Source organism: Lagenorhynchus albirostris, chromosome 3, assembly GCF_949774975.1.
Source record: "Lagenorhynchus albirostris chromosome 3, mLagAlb1.1, whole genome shotgun sequence".
NCBI classification, from domain to species: Eukaryota; Metazoa; Chordata; class Mammalia; order Artiodactyla; family Delphinidae; genus Lagenorhynchus; species Lagenorhynchus albirostris.
Window position 1 is genome coordinate 139,574,680 of NC_083097.1, and position 9,696 is coordinate 139,584,375.

The following is a 9,696-nucleotide window of genomic DNA, read 5'->3' on the forward strand; positions in this document are numbered from 1 at the left end:
CTTACACTTTCTCCTTGAAATTACTTGTTTGATGTGCAAAAATCTAAGTTTAATATTAAAACATAACTCATATTTTTCCTATCAAGATGAATCCCCCGTCCTATGTTGAAAAGGCACCACTCTAATGTCTTGTTACCCAGAGTTGAAGGGCTTGGTCATTCTTGACTTTTTATGTATTTTTATGGTCCCTCTCAATTCAGTCAACACATGCTGCTTTTATGAAATACGGAATGCTTCCTGAATTTGCATGCCATTCTTGCTGAGAGGCCATGCTAATTTTCTCTGTATTACTCTAATTTGAGTATGTACTGCTGAAGCCAGCAGAGTTCCTCCTTTCTTAGTGGATGTTGGGTTATAACAAGTTTCCTCTTCCACTGTCCATATCCTGGCTTAGGTTTTTCTTGGCTCATATGTGCATTATTTTCAGCCCCCTAATTGGTGTTATTACCTTCAATCTCAGTTGGGGTTGTCCTAACCACTTCAGTTCTATCTCTTCTGACTGTTGTGCATGCATCTTGCCCTCTGGATACATTGGCACGCCCAGTCTCATTGAATAACTCTTGCTTTTCCAACCATGTGCTTTTGCTTAATGCTGTTGGCTCTGGCAAAAATTAAATTGTCTTATTAGTGTATTCAAATCCTATATGCCTAAAACTTTCAAGGTTTATTTATACATTATTCACCAACTGTTTATTGAGTGTATGCTGTGTACTGGCATTGAACTAGGCACCTCTATCTTTAGTGCTCAGCTCATAAGAAGACAGAATCGCTGCTTTCACGGAGTTTACATTATAACAGGGAATCTGACAAGTAAATATTCAGTTATGGTACCATGTGATAAACTTCTGTATCATCATCACATGGAAACCATCCCAAACCACTTAGGCTTCTCTGAACTTATTGAGATTAGTCATTGACCACTTAATTACATTACTTACTTTTATCTGTTCACCTACCGATTTTTCTATTATGTGTTAATTTCATTTCCTCTATTGGATTGCAAACGATTTGAGGGCAGAAAATACTTTGTATACCACTGAATATACCCTGTGGCCTCTAGCCCACAATGTTTCATATAAAAATCACAAATACCTGGCAGTTTGTAAGAGGGCTATATTTTACCTTTGGGAATCTTTCCTATGCACTACATAATTATTTCTCGGTCAACATAAAATACAGAAATAACAGAAAAGGTGAGATTTGTTTATACTCATTCTACATTGAATGATGGATTTAAACATGCAAATTGAATTACTTATGCTATTTAAAGTATATTATGTATTACAAAATGTTATATTTCAGAATTCCCTGATACAAAATACACATAAATCTTAAAAATGAAGAACATCAATTAGAATTGAATTTCCAAACTACTGTGAAATTTATGCTAAAAATCAGAAACCAAGAGTAAAATATTATAGTTGTTAGGTTGTAAAATCAGAAGTTGATTTTTAAAAAATAAGTCTTTTGTTAATATAGTTGGACTTATGAAGCCCTAACTGGATAAAGCAGATTTTTCTGATAGAGTGATCTTTAAAAGGAAATGTAAATGACCAAAACTTTTCAGTATTCTCATCAATTAAATAATTTATTATTGCATTTTAATCTAATCCTGACTTATTCCCAGATGTTGATTGTAATATTTCCTGTTAAATTTTCAAAGGAACTTTTTTCTCTTTTAGTTTAATTTTTAAAAACCTCTTTATTAAGTTGTAATTGACATAGACTACACATATTTAAAGTGTAAAATTTGAGACATTTGGACATATGTATATATCAGTGAAGCCATCAGCACAATCAGGTTAATGAAAATATTCATCACTCTCAAAAGTTTCCTCATTCCCCTTTGTAATTCCTCTGGACTTTCTCCATCTCCCCTACCAAAGGCACCCATTAATCTGTTTTCTGTCCATGTAGTTTTGCATTTTTAAAGAATTTGATGTAAATGAAATCATACAGCATTTGATCTTTCCTGTCTGGTTTCTTTTCTCATAGTATAATTGTTTTAAGATTCATTCATGTTATAGTTTAACAGGAGTTTACTACTTTGCATTTGCTGAGTAGAAGATTTTTGTGTATTGATTGTGTACCTACAGCTTTACTGAATTTGTTTACTAGTTCTAACAGGTTTTTGTGTGTGGAATCTTTAGGGTTTTCTATATATAATATCATGTCCACTGCAAGTAGAGAAAATTTTATTCCTTTCTTTCCGATTTAGTTTCCTTTTTTTTTCCTTTTCCTACCTAATTGCTCTGGCTAGGACTTCCAGTGCTATGTTGAATTGTTTAGTGTTTAATGTATAGATCTTTTACATCTTTGGTCGGATTTATCCTTAAATATAATATTTCATACTTTTGATGCCATTGTAAGTGGTATTTTAAAAAAATTTGAAATTCTGATTATTTGTTGATAGAATAGAGAAATACAATTGGTTTTTATGTACTGATCTTTCATCCTGCACCTTAGTAAACTCATTTATTCTAGTAGCTTTTTGTAGCATTCATTGGATTTCCTATATAGACAATCATGTTTTGCTGTGAATAAAGATTTTTACATGTTCCTTTCTAATCTTTATGCTTTGCTTTTACTTCCCTGTTTGCACTGCCTAGAACCTCTAGTACAATGTTGAATAGAAATAGTGAGCGTGGACATCCTGTCTTAATCCTCATCTGAGGAGCGCCATTTGGTTTTTCAACATTAAGTAACGTAGGCTAGACGTAAGTTCCTTGTCAGATACATGATTTTTTCAAATGTTTTCTCCCATTCTGCGGGTTGTCTTCATTCTTTGCATGGTATTATCTGTTGTAAAAATGTTTAAATTTGAGGTAATCCAATTAAATATTTTCCTTTGGTGACTTTATTATTCTTTTAATTCTATAGTGTCTGTAGTAGTATCTCCCATCATTCATTATACTTTTTTTCTCCCCAATACCCAAGCTATTTATCATTTATTCCATCATTCCTGATATTGTTAATTTGTGTCTTCTTTCTTTTTTATATCATCTGCCTGATATTTATCAGTATCTTATATCAATACCTTGATAGATGTATTTATCAGGATCTCAAAAAGCCAAGTTTTAATTTTATTGGATTTTAAAAATTGTTTGTTTTCTACTTTTTTGGTGTCTGCACTAATTTTTATTATTTCCTTTATGATTCTTAGTTTGGGTTTTATATGCTGGTCTTTTTCATATGTTTTAAGGTGAAATCTGAGGTCTTTGATTTGAGATACTCTTTAGTGCTTTAGATTTTCCAAAAGTACTGATAGCCTGGAAATTTTTATATGCTGTGTTATTCACTGCAAAATACTTGCAAATTTCAATTTAGATTTGTTCTTTGACTCATGGGATATTTAGAAGTATGTTATTTAGTTTCTGAATATTTGGAGATTTTCTAGAGATCTTTCTCTTATTGATATCTATTAGTATTATGGTCATAGAACATATTTTGTATGACTTGAGTAATTAAAAATTTATAGCATTTTATGATGCAGAATGTGGTAAGTCTTTTGTGTGCACTTGAAAAGAATGTGTATTCTTCTGTAGTTGGGTGGAGTGTTCTATTAATGTCAGTGAAGTCAAGTTGATTGTGGTATTTTTTATATCCTAACTGATTTTCTGTGTATTTGTTCTATCAATTGTTTAAAGAGTATTAAAATCTCTAACTATAATTGTGGATTTATCTATTTCTTCTTGCAACTTACTTTTTTAAAAAATGTGTTATAACACTTTCTTCTTAAGTGCAAAATTATTTAGCACATCAGGTCTTCCTGATGAATCCATCTCTCTATTTTTTGAAGTAAACTTCTTTATCCTAGGTAGTAGTCTTTGTTCTGGTCTCAGTTTTATCCAATATTACAGAGTCACTGCAGCTTTCCTTTTTTTAAAAATTGTGGTAACATTTGTTTATAACACTATATAAGTTTCATGTTACCAACATTATATTTTGACTTCTGTATATACTACAGTGCGTTCACCACCAAAAGTTTAGTTTTCATTCATCTCTATACAGTTGATCCCCCCTTTACCCATTTCACCTAAACTCCCTTTTGCCTTTGGTAACCACTACTCTGTTGTCTGTATCTGTGTGTTTGTTTTTCTTTAGTTTGGTGTGTTCATTTATTTTGTGTGGTTGAATATTCCACTCATGAGTGAAATCATATGGTATTTGTCATTTCTGACTTATTTCACTTAGCGTAATACCATCATGGTCCAGCCATGTTGTCACAAATGACAAGATTTCATCTATTTTTATGGCTGAGTAGTATTCCATTGTATGTACATGCCACATCTTCTTTCTCCATTCATGCACTGATGAACACCTAAGTGGTTTCCATGTCTTGGTTACTGTAAACAGTGCTGTGATGAATATAGGGGTGTGGATATCTTTTCACCTTAGTGTTTTCCTATTATTTGAATAGGTAGCCTGAAATGGAATAACTGGATCATATGGTAGCTGTATTCTTAATTTTTTGAGGACTCTCCATACTTTTTTTTTCCATAGTGGCTGCACTAATTTACATTCCCACTAACAATGTAAGAGGGTTCCATTTCCTCCACACCCTCTCTTAACATGTGTCATTTCTTGCTTTTTTGATAATAGCCATTCTGACAGATATGAGGTGATAGTTCATCATGGTTGTGATTTGCATTTCCCTATTAGTGATGTCGAATGTCTTTTCATGTGCCTTTTGGGCATTTGTATGTCTTCTTTGGATAAATGTCTGTTAAGATTTTCTGCTCATTTTTAATCAGGTTATTTTGTTGTTGTTGAGTTGTATGAGTTCTTTATATATTTTGGATTTTAATTCCTTACTGAATATATGATTTGCAAATATAATTTTTTATTTGGTAGGTTGTCTTTTCATTGTGTTGATTGTTTGCTGTGCAGAAGCTTTTTAGTTCAATGTAGTCCTATTTGTTTATTTTTGATTTTGTTTCCCTTGCCTGAGGAGACATATTCAGAAAGACTAAGACCAATGTCAAAGAGCATACTGCCTCTGTTTTCCTCTAGAAGTTATATGGTTTCTGGTCTTACATTTAAGTCCTTAATACATCTTGAGTTGATTTTTGTGTATGGTATAAGGTAGTGGTCTAGTTTTATTCTTTTGATGAGGCGGTTCAGATTTCCCAGCACCATTTATTGAAGTCTGTCATTTTCCCGTTTATATTCTCTGCTCCTTTGCTATAAATTAATTGTTTGTATTTGTGTGGATTTATTTCTCGGTTCTCAATTCTGTTCCATTGATCTGTGTCTATTTTTCTGACAATACCATGTCGTTTGATTATTTTGTAGTCTATTTTTTTAATGTAGTTTTGATAGCTTTGTAGTACAGTTTGAAATCAGGGATTGTGGTAACTCCAGCTTTGTACATTTTTTTCAGGATTGCTTTGGCTACTGGGTCTTTTTTATTTCTATATAAATTTTAGGATTTTTAATTCTATTTCCATGAAAAATTTCATTGGAATTTTGATAGGGATTGAATGTGTATTTTACTTTAGGTAATATGGACATTTTAACAATGTTAATTCTTCCAGTCCATGAGCGTGGACTCTCTTACCTTTTCTTTGTGTCTTCTTCAGTTTATTTCAACAATGTCTTATAGTTTTCAGTATATAGTTCTTTTGCCTCCTTGCTTAAATTTATTCCTAGATATTTTATTCTTTTTGTTGCAATTGTAAATGGGACTGTTTTCTTAATTTCTCTTTCTCCTAGCTTATTGTTAGCATATAAAAATGCAACAAATTTTTGTGTATCAATTTTGTACCTTGCAACTATATTGTATTCATTTATTATTTCTAATAGTATTTTGGTAGAGTCTTTAGGGTTTTTAATATATATATAAAAAATCATGTCATCCACAAATTTCAGTAGTAAAAGTTTTATTTCCTTCTTCCTTCCTTTTGCTCTGACTGAAACTTCCAATACTGTATTGAATAAGAGTGGTGAGAGTGGCATCCTTGTCTTTTTCCTGATCTTTTTAGGGATAGCTTTCAGTTTTTTACTCTTGAGTGTGATGTTAGGTGTGGGTTTGTCACATACAGCCTTTATTATGTTAAGGTATTTTATATGTACTTTATTGAGAGTTTTTATCATAAATTGGTGTTGAATCTTATCAAATGCTTTTTCTGCATCTATTGAGATATTCATATGATTTTTATCCTTCACATCATTAATGTGGTATATCATGTTGATTGATTTGTGAATGTTGAACCATCCCTGCATCCCTGTAATAAATCTTACTTGATCATGTATGTTTCTTCTAATGTATTGTTGTATTTGGTTTGTTAGTATTTTGTTGAGGATTTTTCCATCTATATTTATCAGAGATATTGGCCTGTAGTTTTCATTTTTTGTGTTGTCTTTGTGTGGTTTTAGTATCAGGGTAATGTTGGCCTTGTAAAATGAGTTAGAAACTGTTTCCTTCTTTTCAATTTTTTGGAAGCATTTGAAGGTAGGTATTATATCTTCTTTCAGTGTTTGGTAGAATTCACCTATGAAGCTGTCTGGTCCTGGACTTTTTTTTTTCAGAGGTTTTTGATTACTTTTTCAGTCTTCTTATTAGTGATCAGTGTATTCACTTTTTCTCTTTCTTCATTATTCAGTCTTGGAAAGTTGTATGATTCTAAAAATTTATCCATTTCTTCTGCGTTGTCCAATTTGTTGATGTATAGGTATTCTTAGTATTCTGATATAATCATTTGTATTTCTGTGGTATCTATTTTAATTTCATTTCTTTCATTTTTGATTTTATTTATCTGAGCTTTCTCTGTATTTTTCTTAGTGAGTCTAGCTAATGGTGTGTCAATTTTATCTTTTCAAAGAACCTGCTCTTATTTTTATTGATCTTTTATCTTTACAGTCTCTCTTTTATTTATTTCTGCTCTGATTGTATTATTTCCTTTCTTCTAACTTTGGGCTTCATTTTTTCTTGTTTTTCTAGTTCCTTTAGAAGTAAGGATAGATTGTTTATTTGAGCTTTTTCTTGTCTCAAATGAACAAGTCTCAAATGAGATAGACCTATATTGTTATAAACTTACCTCTTAGTACCCTTTTTACTTTAGCCCGTATATTTTGTATTTTCCATTTTCATTTGTCTTCAGGTATTTTTTTCTCTTTCTCCTTTAACTTCTTTGGTGACCCAATAGTTGTTCAGTAGAATGTTGCTCAGTCTCCACATATTTGTGATTTTTCTAGCTTTCTTCTTGTAGTAGATTTCCAGTTTCATACCATTGTGGTTGGAAAAGACACTTGATACGTTTAAATCTACTCTTTTTTTTTTTTTTTCTGTGGTACGCGGGTTTCTCACTGTTGTGGCCTCTCCTGTTGCGGAGCACAGGCTCCAGACGCGCAGGCTCAGCGGCCATGGCTCACGGGCCCAGCTGCTGCGCGGCATGTGGGATCTTCCCAGACCAGGGCACGAACCCGCATCCCCTGCATCGGCAGACGGACTCTCAACCACTGCGCCACCAGGGAAGCCTGATTTAAATCTTAAATTTAATGAAACTTGAATCCCAGCATATGGTCTATCCTTGACAGAGTTCCATGTGCACTTGAGAAAGTGTATTCTGCAGCATATGGATGGAATGTTCTGTACATTCTATCAAACCTCTGTGGTCTAATGTTTCATTTAAGGCTGCTGTTTCCTTGTTGATTTTCTTTCTAGATGAGCCATCCCTTTATGTAAGTGTGGTGTTAAAGTGCCTTACTATTATTTTGTTGCTGTAAATTTTTCCCTTTTTGTCTGTTAATAATTGTTTTATATATGTTAGGTGCATATTTTAATCACTGTTATGTCTTCTTGATGAATTATCTCTTTTATTATTGTACACTGTCCATCTTTGACTCTTGTTACCTGTTTTGTCTTGAAGTGTATTTTCTCTGATATGAATATGGCTACACCTGCTTTCTTTTGGTTGCTATTAGCTTAGAGTATTGACTTCTATCCACTTTGAGCCTATGTTTGTCTTAAGAACTGAGATGAGTCTTCTGAGGCAGTGTATAGTTGGTTGTTATTTATTAATCAATCCAGCTACTCTGTCTTTTGATTGGAGAATTCTATTCATTTACTAAATGTAAATGATTATTGATAAATGAAGACTTAGTATTGCCATTTTATTTTTTCTCTTCTGTTTATATCTCCATGTTTCTTTTTCCTTGTTTCTGTCTGCCAGTTTGGTTTGGTGGTTTTCTGTGATGTTTTCCTCAGTTTCCCTTTTTTTTAATGTCTCTGCTCTAGATTTATGTTTTGTAGTTACCATCGGGTTTGTATAAAATATCTCATAGATAAAATATTCCTTTTCCTGTCTATAGCATCTGATCTTCAGTTGCCTCTGAATTCTATCCTTTTCCCTTCTCATTTTATGTTTTTTTCAGATTATCCCTTTTTATGTTGTTTGTTACCAAATTGAAGTATAGTTATTTTTATTCCTTTAAAAAACCTAGTCTGATTTAGAGTTTCAATTTTCTGATTCTGTCTGTCTATTTATCGTCTTACTCAACATTTTGTGTACTTTCGCCTTTTTTGTTTCAGGTAGAAGAGCCATAAGGCAAGTCTAGTATTGATGAACTCCCTCAGCTCTTGTTTATTTGGGAAAGCCTTCATTTCTCCTTCATATCTGAATGATAACTGTGCTGGAAAGAGTATGTGTTTTTTGTGGACAGTTTTATCTTTCAGTATTTTGAGAATGTTATTACACTCCCTCGTGACATAGAATTTCTGTTGAGAAATCTGCTGAAAGCGTAATGGGGGTTACTTTGTAGGTTACCATCCTTTTTTTCTGTGGCTGCCTTTAAAATTTTTTCTTTGTGGTTGACTTTTGGCAGTTTTCACATAATGTGTCTTGGAAAAGGTCTTTTTGCATTAAGGTTTCTTAATAGGTTTTCTCTTAACTTCATTGACCTGTAGATGCAGTTCCTTCCTCAGGTATGGGAAGTTCTCAGCTATTATTTCTTTAAATAAACTCTCTACGTCCTTCTCCCTCTCTCCTCCTTCTAGGACACCCATTAGCCTTATGTTGCCCTTCCTAAAAGTGCTGGATAGATCTCTTAGGATCTCCTCATTTCTTTTAGATCTTAATTCTCTCTCGTTTTCTACCAGGATCATTTGTAGATTTGTATCTTCAGGCTTGCTAATTCTCTCTTCCATATGGTCTACTCTATTTCCAGTGCTCTCTAATGTGTTATCTCATTTATTGCATCTTCAGCCTCAGAATTTCTGTTGGTTCTCTTTTAGATTTAAATCTCTTTGGTAAAGTTTTCCTTCTGTTTACTAATTTCATCCCTGAGCTCCTCAAACTGCCTTTCTGAGTTTTTTCTAGCTTGTGCATTTCTTCATGACAGCTATTTTGAATTCTCTATGTGTTAGATCACTCTATTCCATGACTTTGGCTTTTGAATTGTCATTTTCTTTTTGTGATTTAGTGTTACTGTGGATTTTCGTGGCTCATGAGGAACAACTTCATGAGTTGTTCCTCTGCTGTTGTATTTGAAGTAGCAAACACTTCGCTTCTTTAGATAAAGCTTTTTTTACTTGATTGTAAAAATTCAAGGTTAGTATTTAGAGGCCCTTCTTTTGTTTTTCAGTAGGTGGCGCTATAGCACAAGTTTTTGGTTTCTCCTACCTGAGCTGCCTCTGGTTGTATCGCTCTCCGATAATCCGTTCTTTCCACCCTCCACTGCCTCTGCCAGAGTTCT

At 33.0% G+C, this 9,696-nt stretch overlaps 1 non-coding gene across 1 annotated transcript; it reads right to left on the minus strand.

The window, feature by feature from the left end:
* Positions 1-219: 219 nt before the first annotated feature.
* LOC132518912 (U6 spliceosomal RNA) lies at positions 220-322 on the minus strand. The gene has a single exon (XR_009540033.1). It is a non-coding gene; the product is annotated as a U6 spliceosomal RNA (small nuclear RNA).
* Between the last annotated feature and the right edge of the window lie 9,374 nt (positions 323-9,696).